We start from the raw sequence: 20,520 nt of genomic DNA, 5'->3' as shown, positions 1-20,520 counted from the left end.
GGTAAAAGCTAGAGACTTAATTCCCTTAAAAAGAAATCAATAGATAATATTTAACATTTGTAAGTCAAAACATAGCAGTCTACACATATTACTTGGAGAAATATATTAAGTTATTTCATAATAGGGGGATACAGAAGAGGTAAAGTTATTTTATAGTAGGGGGACATAGAATTAGTATACTGTAATTTTTTGTTTTAATTTTCAACACTTTTTTAACCTTTTAAGCTATGTGTGTTAATAGATTAAAAACTAAAATAAATGGTAAAAAGAAAATATATGGTAATTTATAGCTAAAATATTAACAGATAAGTAGCAATATTATAAGGAAAATTATGAGGCCCCATCTGCCATCACCAGACCTCACCCTCATCTCCTGATTTGTTTTTCTCCATAGCATTTATCCACAATTACTACCATAAATACTCTGCTCACTTATTTGCTAATTGTTTTCTCAGATCATTGGAATGTAACATTCATGAGGAGACAGATTACATAATTTCACCACCATTGTATTCCCAGAGCCTAAAACAATGTCTGCTACCTAGAAGGCATTCAAATAGAAATGAATAAATGAAATTTTAAAAACTTTGCTATAGTATTTTTTAAACATTACAAATATTTATTACTTTAAAATTAGAAAAAGAAGTTTCTTTTTTTGTAAGAAAAAGAAAAAGTGCTGTCTAGGAAGAAAACAGGGGAGTGGGGTGGATGATCCAGCAGAGGTTGCTGGTTTTGTCTCATTGCTTTGAGAGACCAAGGACATGGAGCATGGAAAATGCACGTGGGCCTGTGAAAGTCCAGAAGTTGAGCTAACAAAGGAGGGGCCAGGAAACCAGGTTAGAATAGGATTTTATATTCTCACCTACCTAATTAAGTATAGAGTGGATGGAGCTGGTGCAATAGTTGGGAAAGAAGGGACATGCCTGGATTTCCCTTCTTAGTTATGCAAAGTTAGGTAGATTAGTGAATGCTATGCAACATGTTCTTTTTTTAATCCAGTCTCTAGTTTACCCAACTGGGGCATAGGTTAACATCACTGAAAGTAGATCAATAGACCAACAACCTCTGTTCCTACATAACATCAGTCAGAATACCATTTAAACATAATTTAAAACACCTAGTCCCCATTTCTGCCTTCCCCACTTCAGTCCCAACTATTTTCTGTCTCTGCTTAACTGTCTGGATTCGTGGATGTACTCCACAGATAATTTAGCTAGCATCCCCAACTCAGCCTAAAGCATTTTTATCAGTTGTTAGAATCCTTCTAAAGAACATCCATTGCTCCCCAAACACCAGAATTGTTTCAGTTTAGAGAGCAACGTGATTTGGCATTAGAGGTTGTCATTTATCCCGCTGTGCTCCAGTTCTCTTGCTCTATATAATCTCGAGAACTTTCAATAGCAAAATCTCTCATATCTGTGCTTCCCATTGCCAGCCCTATTCAGCTACCTAGGAGCTTCTTCCTGTTTTACTTGTGGTCTAAAATTAAAATTTCAAATTCTTCCCACTGCCGTAATCTTTTTTTTTCCCCCAGATTAGAGAAAAATGATTGGTAGAAATAGCATATTAGATATCTTTTCACACAACCACAAAGAAAGCATTCTCTACAGTCCATCACTTGTAAGTTTGTCTTTAGGTAAATGTTGCTCATGCTAAGGCTAAACTTCTTTGCCATAAATACTAAAAATACTTCATTTTACCTTACTTTCAGATTTTTGCTAAATTTTTTTTCAAAACATAGTTTCTTTTTTTTTTTTTTTTTTTTTTTGAGACGGAGTCTCGCTCTGTCGCCCGGGCTGGAGTGCAGTGGCGCAATCTCGGCTCACTGCAAGCTCCGCCTCCCGGGGTTCACGCCATTCTCCTGCCTCAGCCTCTCCGAGTAGCTGGGACTACAGGTGCCCGCCACCACGCCCGGCTAATTTATTTTTTGGTATTTTTAGTAGAGACGGGGTTTCACCGTGGTCTCGATATCCTGACCTCGTGATCTGCCCGCCTCGGCCTCCCAAAGTGCTGGGATTACAAGCGTGAGCCACCACGCCGGGCCCAAAACATAGTTTCTTAAAAGAGTTTCACTTCCTGTAGTTCTCATTACCCACCCTCCCCTACTATCCTGGTATCGTTGCCTCCCAATACACAAGAGTGCCTTGGATCATTTTCTAGAAGGATACTAGAAAAGTATTGCAATCATAAAAAAGGAGACCGATGCCAAGAAAGTAATTGTAATGACTGAGCACTAAGCTATAATCTTGTTAAAGTCATTGTTGAAAGAAGCTATTACCAATTTAGCATTTATGGCTTAATTAAATTATTAATTTTACTCGTTATACCATGGGAATAACATACATACCATAAAGGTGACATCACTGTAAAAGTGTGTGTGTGATATTTCTGTTTTATATACACTTAAAAAGAAAGGAAATATACAACAGTAGTTTGGGCTGGCCAAACATTTCCAACTTGGTGTCCCTTGATTATTGTTGATGCACTACTATGGATATGTTGCTTATGCACACACAATCTAAAAAAGCCAATATAAGTAATGGATTTATAATTATAATTATACGTTATATAATATATATATTATATAATATATTATATAATTAATTATAAATTATATTATATAATATAATTTATAATATTATATTAAAAAGCCAATATAAGCAATGGTTTTGTAATTATAATTATGTAATTATAATTATATATTATAGTATATATTATATAATATATAATTATATATAATTACAAATAATTATATATTATATAACATATACTATAATATATAAGTATATATTATATACTTATTATATAAGTATATATTATATAACTTATTATATAACTATATATTATATAATATAATATATAAGTATATATTATATAATATATAATCATATATAATTACAAATAATTATATATTATATTACATATTTTATAATATAATTCTATTATATTACATATTATATAATATAATTCTATATTACATTATATTACATATTATATAATATAATTCTATATTATATTAAAAAGTAAATATAAGTAATGGTTTTATAATTATAATTATTATATATATTTATATATATATTTATATTACATATATTTATATATTTATATTATATATATTTATATATATTTTATATTATATATATTTATATATATTTTATATTATATATATTTATATATATTTTATATTATATACAATATACTATTATATTACATATAATATATATTTAATATAATATAATATAATATATAATATATAATATAATATACTATTATAATATATATAATATATAATATATAATATAATATACTATTATAATACATATAATATATAATATAATATACTATTATAATACATATAATATATAATATAATATACTATTATAATATATAATATATATATAATATATATATAATATATAATATAATATACTATTATAATATATAATATATAATATAATATACTATTATAATATATAATATATAATATAATATACTATTATAATATATAATATATAATATAATATACTATTATAATATATAATATATAATATAATTACTATTATAATATATAATATATAATATAATGTACTATTATAATATATAATATATAATATAATGTACTATTATAATATATAATATATAATATAATGTACTATTATAATATATAATATATAATATAATTTACTATTATAATATATAATATATAATATAATTTACTATTATAATATATAATATATAATATAATGTACTATTATAATATAATATATATATATAATATAATGTACTATTATAATATATAATATATAATATAATGTACTATTATAATATATAATATATAATATAATGTACTATTATAATATATAATATATAATATAATGTACTATTATAATATATAATATATAATATAATATATTATATTTAATATAGATTTAATATAATATATTATATTTAATATAGATTTAATATAATATATTATATTTACTATAGATTTAATATAATACACTATATAATATATATTTAATATAATATACTATATAATATATATTTAATATAATATACTATATAATATATATTTAATATAATATACTATATAATATATATTTAATATAATATTATAGTATATATAATATATATTTAGTATAATATTATATATTCTATTATATATTATAATATATAATATATTCTATTATATATTATAATATATAATATATTCTATTATATATTATATAAATAATATATACATTATAAATTATATAAATATAAGTATAAATTATCATTATATAATTGTATTTATAATTATATTATATTTATTATATATAAATATATTATATAATTATAAATATTACATATATATTATACAATTATAAATATTACATATATATTATACTTTAAGTTCTGGGGTGCATGTGCAAAACGTGCAGGTTTGGTACATGGTATACACGTGCCATGGTGGTTTCCTACACCCATCAACTCACCGTCTACATTAGGTATTTCTACTAATGCTATCCCTCCCCTAGCCCTCGACCCGCGGGCAGGCCCCAGTGTGTGATGTTCCCCTCACTGTGTCCATGTGTTCTCATTGTTAAACTCCCACTTATGAGGGAACATGCAGTGTTTGGTTTACTGTTCCTGTTTTAGTTTGCTGAGAATTATGCTTTCCAGCTTCATCCATGTCCCTATAAAGGACATGAACTCATCCTTTTTTTATGACTGCATAATATTCCATGGTGTATATGTGCCACATTTTCTTTATCCAGTCTACCATTGATGGGCATTTGGGTGGGTCCAAGTCTTTGCTATTGTGAATAGTGCTGCAATAAACATACGTGTGCATGTGTCTTTATAGTAGAATGATTTATAATGGTTTGAGTTTATACCCAATAATGTGATTGCTGGGTCAAATGGTATTTCTGGTTCTAGATCCTTGAGGAATTGCTACACTGTCTACCACAATGGTTGAACTAATTTACACTCCCACCAATGCTATAAAAGCGTTCCTATTTCTTCACATCCTCTCCAGCATCTATTGTTTCCTGACTCTTTAATGATTGCCATTCTAACTGACATGAGATGATATCTCATTGTGGTTTTGTTTTGCATTTCTCTAATGACCAGTGATGATGAGCTCTTTTTCATTTGTTTTTGTTGGTCCCCTAAATGTCTTCTTTTGAGAAATGTCTGTTCATATCCTTCACCCATTTTTTGATGGGGTTGTTTGGTTTTTTTCTTGTAAATGTGTTTAAGTTCCTTGTAGATTCTGGATAATAGCCATTGTCAGACAGATAGATTGCCAAAATTTTCTCCCAATCTGTAGATTGCCTGTTCACTCTGATTGTAGTTTCTTTTGCTGTGCAGAAGCTCTTTAGTTTAATTAGATCCCATTTGTCAGTTTTGGCTTTTGTTGCCATTGCTTTTGGTGTTTTATTCATGAAGTCTTTGCCCATGCCTATGTCCTGAATGGTATTGCCTAGGTTTTCTTCTAGGGCTTTTATGGTTTTAGGTCTTACATTTAAAAGTCTTTAATCCATCTTGGGTTAATTTTCATATAAGGTGTAAAGAAGGGGTGCAGTTTCAGTTTTCTCCATATGGCTAGCCAGTTTTCTCAATGCCATTTATTAAATGGGGAATCCTTTCCCCATTGCTTGTTTTTGTCAGATTTGTCAAAGATCAGATGGTTGTAGATGTGTGTTGTTATTTCTGAGGCCTCTGTTCTGTTCCATTGATCTATATATCTGTTCTGGTACCAGTACACATGGTTCTGGTACCATGTGGTTTTGGTTACTGTAGCCTTGTGTAGTTTGAAGTTAGGTAGCATGATGCCTCCAGATTTGTTGTTTTGCTTAGAATTGTCTTGGCTATACAAGTCTTTTTTGGTTCCATGAAGTTTAAAGTAGTTTTTTTCTAATTCTGGGAAGAAAGTCAATGGTAGCTTGATGGGAATAGCATTGAATCTATAAATTACTTTGTACAGTATGGCCATTTTCATGATATTGATTCTTCCTATCCATGAGCATGGAATGTTTTTCCATTTGTTTGTGTCCTCTATTATTTCCTTGAGCAGTGGTTTGTAGTTCTCCTTGAAAAGATCCTGCACATCCCTTGTAAGTTTTATTCCTAGGTATTTTATTCTCTTTGTAGCAATTGTGAATGGGAGTTTACTCATGATTTGGCTCTCTGTTTGGCTATTATTGGTGTATAGGAAGGCTTGTGATTTTTGCACATTGATTTTTGTATCCTGAGACTTTGCTGAAGTTGCTTATCAGCTTAAGGAGATTTTGGGCTGAGACAATGGGGTTTTCTAAATATACTATCATGTCATCTGCAAACAGGGACAATTTGACTTCCTCTCTTCCTATTTGAATACACTTTATTTCTTTCTCTTGCCTGATTGCCCTGGCCAGAACTTCCAATACTATGTTGAATAGGAGTGGTGAGAGAGGGCATCCCTTTCTTGTGCTGGTTTTCAAAGGGAATGCTTCCAGCTTTTGCCCGTTCAGTGAGATATTGGCTGTGGGTTTGTCATTAATAGCTCTTATTATTTAGAGATACATTCTATCAATACCTAGTTTATCGAGAGTTTTTAGCATAAAGGGGTGTTGAATTTTATTGAAGGCCTTTTCTGCATCTATTGAGATAATCATGTGTTTTTTGTCATCGGTTCTGTTTATATGATGGATTACATTTACTGATTTGGGTATGTTGAACCAGCGTTGCATCCCAGGGATGAAACTGACTTGATCATGGTGGATAAGCTTTTGATGTGCTGCTGGATTCGGTTTGCCAGTATTTTATTGAGGATTTTGGCATCGATGTTCATCAGGGATATTGGCCTGAAATTTTCTGTTTTTGTTGGGTCTCTGACAGGTTTTGGTATCAGGATGATGCTAGCCTCATAAAATGAGTTAGGGAGGAGGCCCTCTTTTTCTGTTGTTTGGAATAGTTTCAGAAGGAATGGTACCAGCTCCTCTTTGTACCTCTGGTAGAATTCAGCTGTGAATCCATCTGGTCCTGGGCTTTTTTGTTTGTTTGTTTTTGGTTAGTAGGCTGTTAATGACTGCCTCAATTTCAGAACTTGTTGTTGGCCTATTCAGAGATTCGACTTCTTCCTGGTTTAGTCTTGGAAGGGTGTATGTGTCCCGGAATTTATCAATTTCTTCTAGATTTTCCAGTTCATTTGCATAGAGGTGTATATAGTATTCTCTGATAATAGTTTGTATTTCTTACAATCCTTCATGTACATAATGAGACTGAAAGAAGAGAACACTAGAACTCATAGATCTTGTCATGTGTATGAGGAATGAATGTGAGAGAAGCAAAGTTAAGTGGAGGGAACTGAAACAGGTGAGTGGTGCTGATCTAGGAGAGAGGAGAAAGATCCCAAAGTACTTGACATTAACCTCAGGGTTTGCTGGTTAAATAGGGGTCAATTTTAGCTGTATCATCCAATCAAGTGAAGGTAACATTATGGGGTTTTCAAACAACGCTGAGAAGTTCTGGGATGAGGAAGAGCTTGTGAGAAGAGGGATAGATACTAGAAAACGGGGACAGATAGAAAAAGATGTATCAGTAAGGTAATACGATAATAACTCTGGATCTAAAAAGACATTTGTGCATGATGCAAATACTGCACCTGTGTTCCTAACTACAATGACCATAAAACACTTCAGATGGTAACAAGCCTATGACCTTACATGTTTCTATAGTTAAATCATCAATGTGTGTCAAAAAGGATACATGAAGTATGTATTAAAAGAACAGTATATTTCTTTTGAATAATACATATTCTAATGGTAAATGTCCAGAGCTTTCTTACCTCTACAAAGATGAAGCAGGGAAAAATTGTGTCGCTTCTACTAATCTCTTGGCTTTGATGATTTGGAAACATGTTATCCTGTTGAGATAGGAGGAAAAACACAATGATTTTGTAATCCAGTTTGCACATGGCTACATGCTCTGTGGAAGTTCAATAAATTCTCATTACAAAGCTAACTTTGTCTTTACCGGGAACTGACATCTGGCATCCTGAGTAATTGTTTGAAAACATCAATATCTTCCACTTACATTACATCTAGCATCTACAATGATCCTTCCTTTTTAAATGTTCCCTCTGGCTTGAGAGATCGTCAAACATTTTCACTTCTACCCTAGTGCACACATAATCAGATAACTAACATTTGACTATATCTGTTGGACAGAAACACATTTGACTAGAAACAGTATGTTGGAGTTCACTGGGTACCATGGCAACATCATCCCCTACAGTTCTGCACCTGTCCTTCCCCTAGCCCTATCACAATTTTAAGCATTTTCTTAGATGGCCTTTTATTAAGAAGCTTGTCAATAACCCCTTCAAAGGTATTCCTGCCTCCAAGATTATGGGAAGGAGGGAGAGGTTCTGAAACCTAAGCTGAAGCAAGAACTCAAATTCCAAGGAGTTTCCACATTATCCCCGCTATATAGCTTAAAAATTTCAAAATAAAATCTTAATATGAAATAACTGATTTAGGTATACATGGGTCGAAACAGTAGAATCATCTACACAGAATTATCAATTAATACTTTGATTATAATCCTTATGAAAAAAATACACAAGTAAATAATTTGACCTCCTTTCAAACAGCCAAGTAGGCAAAACCAGAAGAACTTACGTAGTCAAAATTAGATGTCTGTATGGAATCACTAGCTGAGAATGATGTGCAAAAATGAATATGATCCTATAACCCATCAAAACAGAAAACATATATAAATTCCTCTGTAGATGAAACTGAAGTGGTCAGTGTATTAGTCTGCTTTCACAGTGCTAATAAAGACATAACCGAGAATGGGTAATTTATAAAGGAAAGAGGTTTAATGGACTCACAGTTCCACGTGGCTAGGGAGGCCTCACAATCATCATGGAAGGCAAAGGAGAAGCAAAGGGATTTCTTACATGGCAGCAGCAAGAAGTGCATGTGCAGGGGAACTCCCCTTAATAAAGCCATCAGATGTCATGAGATTTATTCACTATCATGAGAACAGCACAGGAAAGACCCGCCCCCATGATTCAATTACCTCCCACCATGTCTCTCCCACAACATGGGGGAATTATGGGGGCTACAATCGAGATTTGGGTGAGGACACAGCCAAACCATATCGGTGAGGAAGTGTAATTTTTTTTCCTGCATTGCAATATCATGACCAGGCCCAAATGTGGATGTATCCCATATTCTAAGTTCAATTTGCTATAAACATTTGAGATCAGCCTCCTTCCTGAGAGAAGCCAAAGCACCACTCTCCTCATAGTTCAGTAGTTCTCAGTAGAATGTCTCCTTTCAGAGAATATTTGGAAATTGTATACAGAAAGTGGGTTTTCATAATGAGTTAGACCCTTTATTGATAGCCAGGCACAATGACCAAGGGTGTTACATGCTCTACAATGTACAGGACAGTTCAACGTGTAGTATAGAATTGTTCCCTCATCCTGTCCTACATTCTAATGTCCAATTATGAAAATATGTCAGTAGTAGTTCAGTTATTGGAATAATAAAAGTATAAAAACATATATGAAAATCCTGGTAATTTAAAAGAAGGCTATAATGCATGGGGAAGCTTAAATGGAAAAGAGTAATGGTTTTGCAATTATAAAAATTATGCTTACATGGAATGTATTTTCACCAAAAATTATTCCCCACTACGTACTTAGTTTAAGAGGTTTTCATTCATGGTGCAGTAATGCAGTTATGGCAAAAGCAAAGAAGTGATCACAGACATGTAATATTTAAAGATGTAAGGTTTTCAAGATATAAGGCTTTTAAAGGATTCATATCTAATCCAACATTATTTAGCTAGTGAAGTTTATGCCATGCATTAGCATGACATTTGAATTTCGTTAATAAAATTCATTTTAAAACATTTTATTTTACTTCTTTATATGTATGCTTTAATTTTTGAGTATAATGATAAGAAATCTGTGTGATGACAATTAGATATCCAAATTATCCATTTATTTTGGGGATGCACCTCTTTTTCAGTTTTACTCTGACACTTTCACTAGAGTCTTAGAAAGAAATGGTAAGGCTGAAGAAATGGGCTCGTGGAAAAGTGGCGTGTATTCCCAGGGACAATTGAACAGAGGGCGAACGGAGCTGTCACATGAGAAAGTAGCTGGACTTTGGGCTTTATTGCTAGCACTATATTAGCGACAGCCACTTTGCCAAGCTACAAATTCCAAGAAGCAACAGAATGCAGGGAGGGAGACTTCAGTGGGGACTGAAGGATTGGAAGAGATGGAGGGGTTTCTGAACTTCCTTGCAAACCACTTTCATATAAGCCTTGGAAGAAAAGTAGAGCTGACTGTGAAGTAGTTCTACAATAAAAGATTAATCCTGACTGACGATGATGAAAAACAAACAAAATGAGAGCCCCAAAAATTTAAGATGAAGGAGAAAAAGGTGGGAGAGAGAGGGAGAAGCTAATGACTGGGACTCTTGCTTCAGCTGTGGGTCATGTAGCCCTTAGACACCTGCTACAGTGCAAGTGTTGTCAGCCCATGTCACCCAGGGCATTCATTCCCGTAGCCTCCCTCTCTTCTCCCTACATGTAACACAATGTAATATTTTACAAAATTAAAAATGTACAGTGAATGAGTGATGAGAAAGGAAATGTGATATTTATTAAACTGGAATGAAAGTAAGGATTGATACTACAAGGGCATATTGCAAACATCATTTTAAATATCTTTAGATCTTAGTATAAGGTATCAGGGACCTCCTTTGAAAATGAAGACATTATTCTTCGGCTCTTGGTGCTGTCTTTTGGAGAGCTGGAGCAAAGGTAAGGGGGAGTTTTTGATAACTTTTGTACACTGATTTGTCATACTGCTCATAAAACTATACATTTTGATCTATTTTTTAAAATTTTGTACCAGTTACCCATGCCTTTGGGATTTAAATAAAATCAAAAGGTGAATAGAAACAGAACATGTCAGCAAGGGCTGAGCTAACCATAAATAAAAGGCCAATGTTGTCTAATGTGTACAATGTTTTAGAACCAAAAAATATTTTTGTACTTTTAAATAGGCCAAGACAAATTACTGCTGGTGTATTTCATTTTGTTGACATACTTTTCAGAAATGGTTCAGGCCTATTTAACTTATTTAATGTATTCCATTATATGTGACAAGGCTAAGACCTAAATAAGCCCATCCTCGAACTTTCATTGCTGTTTGAGAGCCATTGAATTTTCTGAACTTCATTGTTTTTTCACACCGTATATGGGCGGTAGTTACAGACAAATTCTATGATGGTCCTCCTTTTAAGAAGTGAAGCCTAATTCCCCTCCTCTTAACTGTGGCCTGAACTTAGTGACACTTCAAATGGATAACGTATAGCAGAAATGATGGGGTTTAACTTCAGAGACTGGGTCATAGAAAGCACTGTGGCCTTCTGCTCACTGACTCACTCTTAGATTTCTGGGTCTAGAGCATGTCAGCTGCCATGCTGTGAGGAGAGACCCACGTGGCCAGGAATTTTGACTTCCTGCCACAAGCCAGTGAGAAAGTGAGGCCTCCTGCCAATAGTCGCATGAGGAAGGAACCTTGGAAACAGATCCTTCATCCACAGCCAAGCCTTCGGATAACAGCAGCTCCTGCCAATGTCCTGACAGCATCAATGTGAGAGACCCTGAGTCAGACCCACCCAGCTAATCTACTCCCATATACCTGGACCACAATATCTGTGAGATGTTAACTGTATTAACTTAAGCCATCAAATTTTGGGGTAATATTTTGCACAGTAATAGATAACTGCTATAAGTATTGTTGGTGATGCATTATCATATTGGATATCAGTCAAAAAGAAAGTTGTCTTGGTATGTTTTTGGTCAGTTTGTGTTTTGTAAAGAAATAACCATCCTGGGAAGGGGAACACCCAACAGTAATCTTAGAGGTGGTTCCTGTGTTTTACTGTTTGCTCATGATCCACTCACCTATTTACTCCCCAACATACATACTGTCATGTCTGCCTTGAACCTTCTAGTTTGGTCTGAGGTTGTTATCATGGAGGGCACAACTGGCTGACAAATGGCTAGGTTTGAGATGGGGTCAGATGAAAGGCAAACAATGAGGGTAAATCTCAAGTGAACGCGTGCAAAGGAGACAAAACCAGAAAACCGAGTGTTGGCTGTAAATTATTTCTAAACTGACTCATATGGAATCATGCTTTTGTAGGTCAAAGCTGGTTGAATATTGGCACTTTCATCTGGTGCTTTCCTTTGGTTTAAAGACCAATCCTTGTTGACTCTATAGCATTTGAAAAAATAAAAAGTTAAATAGAGCATCTAAAACACCAAAAAAGAAAAAAAATAGACAGGAAAGAAAGTAGAAAGGAAGGAAGGGAAGAAACAGAGAAGTTGGTTGGTAAATTCCTTGCAGCAGGTGCAGTGTCCTATGATTGCCTGAGTCCTAGCTTTATCAATCGCTACAAACCTTGTGCAAGGCATTTAGCCTGCATGGTTCTCAATTTTCTCATCTATTTCATGAGTGTAATAATAACACCTACCACACAAGTTCATGTTGAGGCTCAAATGCAATATTGTGTATGAAGAGGACTTTTTAAAGTACTGTCCACTCCAAATAGTTTGTGAATATGGACCCTGATCCTCCAGACCTGAATTCCCAACCAAATGGATTAATTGCACGCTCCTGTCTCAGAAACTGTTTGAGATATATGTGATAGAAAAGAAAAAAGGGAGACTATATTTTCTAGGTGTTATGAGCTAAATTGTTTTCCTCCAAAATTTTTATGTTGAAGTTCTAACCCCCGGTACCTCAAGATGTGACTATATTTGGAGACAGGGCCTTTAAAGAGGTAATTAAGGTAAAATAAAGCTGTTAAGTTGGGCTTTAATTCAATTTTCTGGTGCCCTTATAAGAAGAGGTGATTAGGACACACGCACATACGTAAAGAAAATCATAGAAAATGACTATCCGCAAGCCAAGAAGAGAGCTCTTGGAAGAAACCCACCTGCTGATGTCTTGATCTCAGATATCCACCCTCTAGAGCTGTGAGAAAATGAACCACTGTTGTGTAAGCAACCCAGTCTGTGGTACTATGTTATGGCAGCCCTAGCAAAGTAATACATTAGGTAATAGCTACCAAGGTGTTAAGAGTGGGGCCTCACATGCTATCTCAGATTGAATACTTGTCTATATACATTTGGTACTAGCTGGTATCTGGGTAGCAGTTTTGTGGTGATAAAAGATGATGAGATTATTGAGGGGAAAATCTTAAGAACTGTTACTAGCTGTGTAACCTTGAGACAATTTCTACATTGCTATAACATAGACAAAAATTTGAAGGAATTATTCAAGTTATTCAAATGTAATTTATTCTGGAAGGTTCTTTTTCCCCACTTAGGGGAAATTTAAAAATTTTTCTCATGGAAAATAATATACACAGAAAAATCTACTTAATTTGCACATAGCTTAACTTGGCAAATTTAAATTCTAGAATCATTTTCCTTGTAGGTGCAAATTGAATGCTAACTAATGTTAATACTAGTCTCAGAAAAACATAATTAGGAAGGTAAATCTGCTGCTTTTCCCATCCCTCAAACCAAATAATGTACCCCATTAGCAATTATTTAGGGGGAAGATCAGAAATTTGCCTTAACTTCACTACATCTATTCACCATTAGTGCAAAAAATTGAGAGGGGAATGGGCAGCATTACTACTTTTATAATATTATTTTGTTCTTAAAGTATGTGATTATCAGCAGAAAAAGTCACATAATGTTTGCAAGGCAAAATTAATGTAATTGTGTTGCACCAGTACTATTTTATTATTGCCAGAGATCCCTACAATAGTATTCTACATTTTATTACCATTTATATATTGTTTTAATACCACCTTCTGTATTAATTGATTTACATTAATTGCCCCCTTGTGTCCCAAGCACTTGCCTAAACATGAACACACCTTCTACAATAAAATAACTGCATTGGTGATTGACTACAGCTTCTATTGAGGAATTTCACAAAAGGAGATTAAAATCTTCAATAACTCCAATAACCTTGTGTGCTCTAGAGGACTGTCATAATGGGTTGTGTCTAATTTCAGAGAATATTTGGCTAGATTATCTTTTCACCAGCCCATAGTAATTAAACTGGTAGCTTATATGATGCATTTTCTTGGAGAGGAGAGCGGAGGGGGAAAACCTAAACATACAAGTTTCCTTCTTGTAAAGTTCTAACCTCGATTTTTAAATTATGAGGTTTTAAAATAGTAAGTGAATGTGTTAGCTTTCCGGCAGGTAAGGAAGCAGCATGTAAAATCCTACTGGTTTCAGAGTGAGAAAAGAAAAGTGACTCAGAGCAGCCCGAGCTCCATGAGGAATGCAGGCCCAGAGAGACAGGAGCATAGGACCTCCGTCATGTCCCCACATGCATGGCTGGGGGCAATTGTTTAAAGTTACTTTGTTCTTGACTATCTTCTTCACCCACGATCTTCATGTTCTTAGAATTTGTGATACAAGGAATGAGGATGGCCAAACAATACTTATGTTATTTTACTGTGAATTCTTGGTAAACAACTTAGGTACTGCCTCCTCTTTTCCCTTAAAAACCTGCATGTAATGGTTGCTAATTGGAGTGTATATTCAAGGCCACTTGAATCTATGCTTCCAGGTTGCAATCGTCAAGCTTGGCCCAAATAAACTCTCTGCTTACATTAATTTTGCCTCAGCTTCTTCCTTTTAGGTTGACAATAGTGAGTCCTTAAATATGACAAAAGTGTTTAAAAACTGACTCTCCCAGGAAAAGGCTATTCCCTTGTTATTCCAACAATTTTGAACATAAAAGTGGATCACTTAGGAAAGGCTTAAAACTTTCATGGCTTTACTTTTCCATTTGTGATGAGTTCAGTATATAAATTAAAGGACTAAATTAGAAGACTAAAATCACAATAGTTTAAACAAAACAAAGAATTGTATTTCCCACTTAGTAAGAGTCCAGGTGTACATAGTCTAGGGCAAGTAAAGCTGCCCAGTTCTGAAGATCTAGGCTTATCCTGTCACATTACTGTGTCATCCCACGGTGTCTCCTTCATCTAAGTAGCCCAGTATGGCTCATTTTCACCAGGTTTGCTTTCTGGGAAAGAAGAATGAGGAAAGGGGTGGGAGGAAAGTGTGTCCTATCCTTTTAAAGATATATGAACATCACTTCCAGATTGGCCAGACCATATTCAGAAGGCCACAGCCAACTACCCGTGAGGCTGAGAAATCTGTCCCACTGAAATTTCTTATATGGAGAAGAAGTTAGGGGATGAGTAAGTTCTTCCACCTGAAAGAATATGTAAATGTCTTTTTTTCTTTGGAAATCTTAATTCAGAACCCAGACATTCCACAAACACCATGTTGGAAACTGAGGCCATGTCCTAAGGCTTTGTGTGATATTCAATAGTCCACTGTAAAATGTGGAGCAGCAGAGCTGATATCCAGCAGTATACCTTGGGTGCTTCATAGTGAATCAGAAAGTCTCCCCGTGCATTTCAGAGCTGTGGTCATGTCATGTAAGAGCTGTGACAGTATGTTTTTCTCTCGGTGGGAACATAAATTGTGAGATAAACATATGCTATAAAACTTTGGAGTGAAAAAAGCACTCTAGGTTGTTACTGATCATTTCCACTTTCTTTTGGTCTAATTGGACTACTCTTAGCTCCTCTAGCAGTATGTTCATTACAGCAGCCTGAATTTACCATTACTAACACAGTTCTAATTTCTATTTTATCAGTTGGAAATAATTACTTTATTTTTTTCTGAATATAAAAGTATTTACTTCTCTTTATAAATGAGTGTAAACAGAAAAAAAGTAAAAATATTGCGTAATTTTTTTTACACAATCCATCCAGAGATAATTCCTGCTAGCATTTTGTCAATGCATAGGGACCATGAACTAGTAAGTTCATTACCACACATTATCTTAAGCACATGCTATCATGCTATTTGGTAACTATGATACTATTTCAAGTTTTAAGGGAAAGTTGCTACAGGGGTTACTTGGAAATCCTCTGGCTTTCTTGGTCCTCTACTTCCTACATGTTCCATCAGAGTCTCATCCCTAACTATCCCATGGTAATCTATCAACTTGGTTTGGGGATGCTCAAAACTTTTATGACTTTACTTATACATCTGTGATGACTTCAATATATTAATTAAAGTCTGTGGAAAGGTTTGCTTTTCTCCAACATTCTGATTTGTAGTAACTGAGAGAATAGGTCTTGTGATGCAACTACTCTGAGTCTTTCTCCCATGGGTCCTGAGTGCTTGTTGCTGGGCTGTTCACCTCTTGGCTGAGAAATATTCCATGTATTATTTATATAGCTACAGTCTCTTAGGCATACTCAAGAAAAGAAAGAAATTTTACTCTCCACTTTTTAACAGAAAAGTAAACCATTTATTAAGGACTTCACTGCCACAAATAGGCTATCAAGGAGTAACATTCATAAGTGTAATTTTAAAAAATGTATATATATTTTTAAATATATATATTTAAGGTGAGAGCGGTGAGAGAGCAGTGGCTCTTACCTGTAATCCCAGCACTCTGGGAGGCCGAGGCAGGTGGATCACAAGATCAGGAGTTCGAGACCAGCCTGACCAAGAAGGTGAAACCCTGTCTCTACTAAAACTACAAAAATTAGCCAGGTGTGGTGGTTGGTGCCTGTAATCCCAGCTACTCGAAGGCTAAGGCAGGAGAATCGCTTGAACCCAGGAGGCAGAAGTTGCAGTGAGCTGAAGTTGCAGTGAGCTGAAGTTGCAGTGAGCTAAAGTTGCACCGCTGCACTCCAGCCTAGGTGAAAAAGTGAGACTCTGTCTCAAAAATAAATAAATAAGTAAAAATAAATAAAATTTTAAAAATATGGTGCTATATTCAACAAAGTAAATGGTACAATCAGGAGAATCTTAGTTTCCATGTTCAGAGAGCAGATTTCTGATGGAATCTCTCCTTCCATGAAGATACAGGAAATGAGAAAAAGGGATAACATGGTAGCAATGCGGATGACACAGCAGAACTCTCTTTATGAAAAAGAAAGAGTGCCTTTAGGAGAAATAAAGTATCTGGCCCGTATATACACGTTAATGTTTGTTAGAATTTTTTGTTTGTTTGTTTTTGTATTTGTATTTTAATCAAATGCTCCCAGGTCAAGCAGGAAATCGTAGAGAGGATGATGAGATCCCAGTTGGTGCCTCCAGGGAGGGATGAGTGGTTTTGCCAGCAGCTGGGAAACCTCATGTAACAGCTGATAGGTCAAGATCACAAATGGATAAATCCACCTCTACTCCTATCCCATAGGATTTTAATTCATTGAGGTCTTAGTTTGTTTCCGACCCAAATAAAATACACAGGACTCTCTTCTTACTTTCTTCCTTCATGTTTTATTTCCTGTCTTTCTTTTATTTCTATGATTCATGTATTCACAATAAAACTGGCTGATTTGAAAAATCCACATACTCCAAAATGTAATTATTCCGTTCAACAACAGTCTTTTCATACATAAAGGCTTACTTCATCTTCCTATTGGGGTCACCCATCTGGCTATCCTGGTGAGAGAAAAAGAAGCTTTAACAAGAAGATTCTCTTTGGTCAGAGTAAATGAAAACCATCAAGAGAAAACTCAAGCAGGGTCAAGTGTAACTGACAGTGCAGTTTCCCTTTTTGATCTTTCCTCCACCCCCCCCCCCCGTAAGCCAATTCATTCTTCCAGGTGTGGAGCACTGAGATGAATCCTAGCACTGATCTGTAGCTCTTCTCTAGAATATCACAAAGTGTTTACAAATTCATTTCCATCCACCCATTGTCTGTTGTCCTTGGACGGTTTTCCTCTTTTCATTTGTTACCCATTGTGCTTGTTTTGTTTCTTGGTTTAATTTTTCTTTTATCAGATTCCATTATGTTTCCGTAACTCCCACTTTATCTCCCATTCCTTTTTAAACAGGCATCTAAGTGGAAATAACTGTGTTTGCTTCTGTAGAATATAATGGTTATATTTATAAGATTTTAAAAGAATAAGTACAAGATCTCTGGTTTAGAAGGCTCTTCAAGAACAATGCTTATCGTAAGGACAGTCCGTAAGTAAGTGTTCTGTAAACATTTGTTGAAAAAAATAAATGAAGCAGACAGAAACTCAGTTTTTCTTTTTCCTCACTGTCAATCTATGCCTTCTGTCTTCAAAACTTAACCCCTTCCAAATGCTATCCAGGCAAAACCCACACAGCTGCATGTATCTCTACTTGACATCCCTTGATACCAAACTTAATGGAGAAAGGATATTAATACTTATCAGGTACCACCTACCAATGTCAGGCTCCAAACTAAGTAGTTTTCACATGACATATTTAAATCCTCTCAAAATTTTCCCTTACAGAGAGAACAAAATAGTGACTCAGAATGGTTAAGGTAAGATTCTCTCAGTTTGTATGTAGAAAATCACAAATAATCATTGCTTCCAACAGAACACCTAATGAAGTTTTTGGAGAGAGTACAAAGAAATTATAATTTTTAATACCCATCAGAGAGATAAGGTGAACAAAAAAGTTAAAGGAACTAAATTTCAGAGCTCTACAAGCTCCTCCTAGGAGAAAAGGCAACTCCTGATAAGTTCATCCATGGAAACATAGTGGGAGAAGATGCAGGCCCAACATAGATGGTGAAATTTACAGGGTAAGGAGAAGCCAGCCAAACTTTTAAAGGGCACACACAGGCTGGCATGACATTAAAATCTTGAGGAGCTCCAGATGCAGAGCAAGTTTGTACCCACCTGCCAATTCTTTCTCAGAGCAGAAGGTCAGAGAAAGATGTATAGAATGATGAAAGCTGGAAATAGGACTGGAGAGCAGAGAAAGTTTCCTGTTAATGTTAAAAGCAATACATATAAAGCACTAAGACATCATAAGATTTTATGAGTGCCTAAATCAGTCAAGTTCTGCTTGAGCGAGAGTCCTAAGAGGGCCCTCAAATTACTTGGAGCAAGTAGTGCCTTGAAATTTACTCAAACTGTAACCCCTCCAGATGCAGCTAAATTATCGATTAGAAAAAAGATCATACTAGACTAGGGGGATAAATATCATTTACTTCAATCTCTATACCATCTCTATTGAGTTGCTTTCAACCAGAAGTCTTCTAATCTAGATCACAAAATGACTGTGGGCAAGATCTGCGTCCTCTAAGTCAATTCCATTCTGTGTAATCCCAATTTGAGGTATCTTCATACAAAAATCCTGACATACATGTGGTCAAAATTGAATGAGATCTACACTGAAAGTCAATTCAGATGGACAGGTGGATAGATGCAAAGACAGATATAGACATAGATGTTCTTTAGAGCCTTTTTGGTTGGATTTTCAACTAGTCAGTGATCCTATGTCCTTTCATTTTCCCTCCCAGATTCCAAATTTACTACTTCTTTGATCCAACAGAGCAGGAGTCTCAAAAATCAAATGTCTTCTGTAACCGGGAAGGCAAACTAACTGTATTGAGCCAAATCAGCTGCTTAATAAGGCAATAGAGAGTAACAAGAAATGCAAACATGTAAAGAGATGCAAAGTAATGCCATGCCAAAATGTGTTCAAATTCGTGTATATTTTTAACAGTCTCCTGACCAAGAAAGATCTGTTTCCTACACCACCAGTTTGTCCTATGAAAAGAGCACAGTGGTTAAAAACCCACAGTTTTTGATGACAGACAAAACTGGTTTCAAAGTCTAGCTCTGCCACTTGCTGACAGTTTTAACACAGGTCCTGTCATTGACCACTATCAGTCTTAGATCCCGTTTTAGTTAAAGGATAGTAATAATAACACCTACTCCATATGTTGTAGTATGGAACAAATAATGAGGGAATGTGTATAAATTGCTTTGAACAGCACCTGATACATAGTGAATCCTCAATATATATGAACTATTATTAGTATGAATGAATCATGCTGAAAACATCTTTGCAAAATTATCACAGTAAGAGAAATCTGACATAGTTGACTCCATCTTGCTTCTAACCTCCAAGCTGTCCTTGGTCGTTCCTGGGCATAGGCCAAGCTCATTTGGAGAGGAATTTAGTTTATAGTTTATCCTTAAAGCAAGGATGACAATAGTGCTTGCCAAAACTAAATCACTTTTGTAAAACTAATAAAAGGCTCAAGGTTAGGATTATGAGAGGAACCTAAATTCTGATAAGATGTAGGTATATTTTCTATTAATTCCTTACTGCTCAGGAGTCATGTGGCCAGAGGTCACAAAATTTGTGACTTCCCCAATTCCTCCTATAGATAACATCACTATTGTAGAGCCTGAGATTAGTCTTTTGAGATTTTTTTTTTAATCAGACTGTGCATTCTTGCAACTAAGGGACCCCACCTGGACACGTGACTCATGACTCAACTGGTCCTGTGGCCCCACCCAGAGGTGGACTTAGTGTACAGAGATAATTTTTCTATGCCCTTATGATTTCATCCCCAACCAATCAGTGGCAGCCATTCCCTACCTCCTTGCCCAC

The sequence above is a fragment of the Nomascus leucogenys genome, chromosome 12 (assembly GCF_006542625.1).
Source record: "Nomascus leucogenys isolate Asia chromosome 12, Asia_NLE_v1, whole genome shotgun sequence".
Lineage (NCBI taxonomy): Eukaryota > Metazoa > Chordata > Mammalia > Primates > Hylobatidae > Nomascus > Nomascus leucogenys.
The sequence above is the reverse complement of the archived record's forward strand: the minus strand, read 5'-3'. Positions refer to the sequence as shown.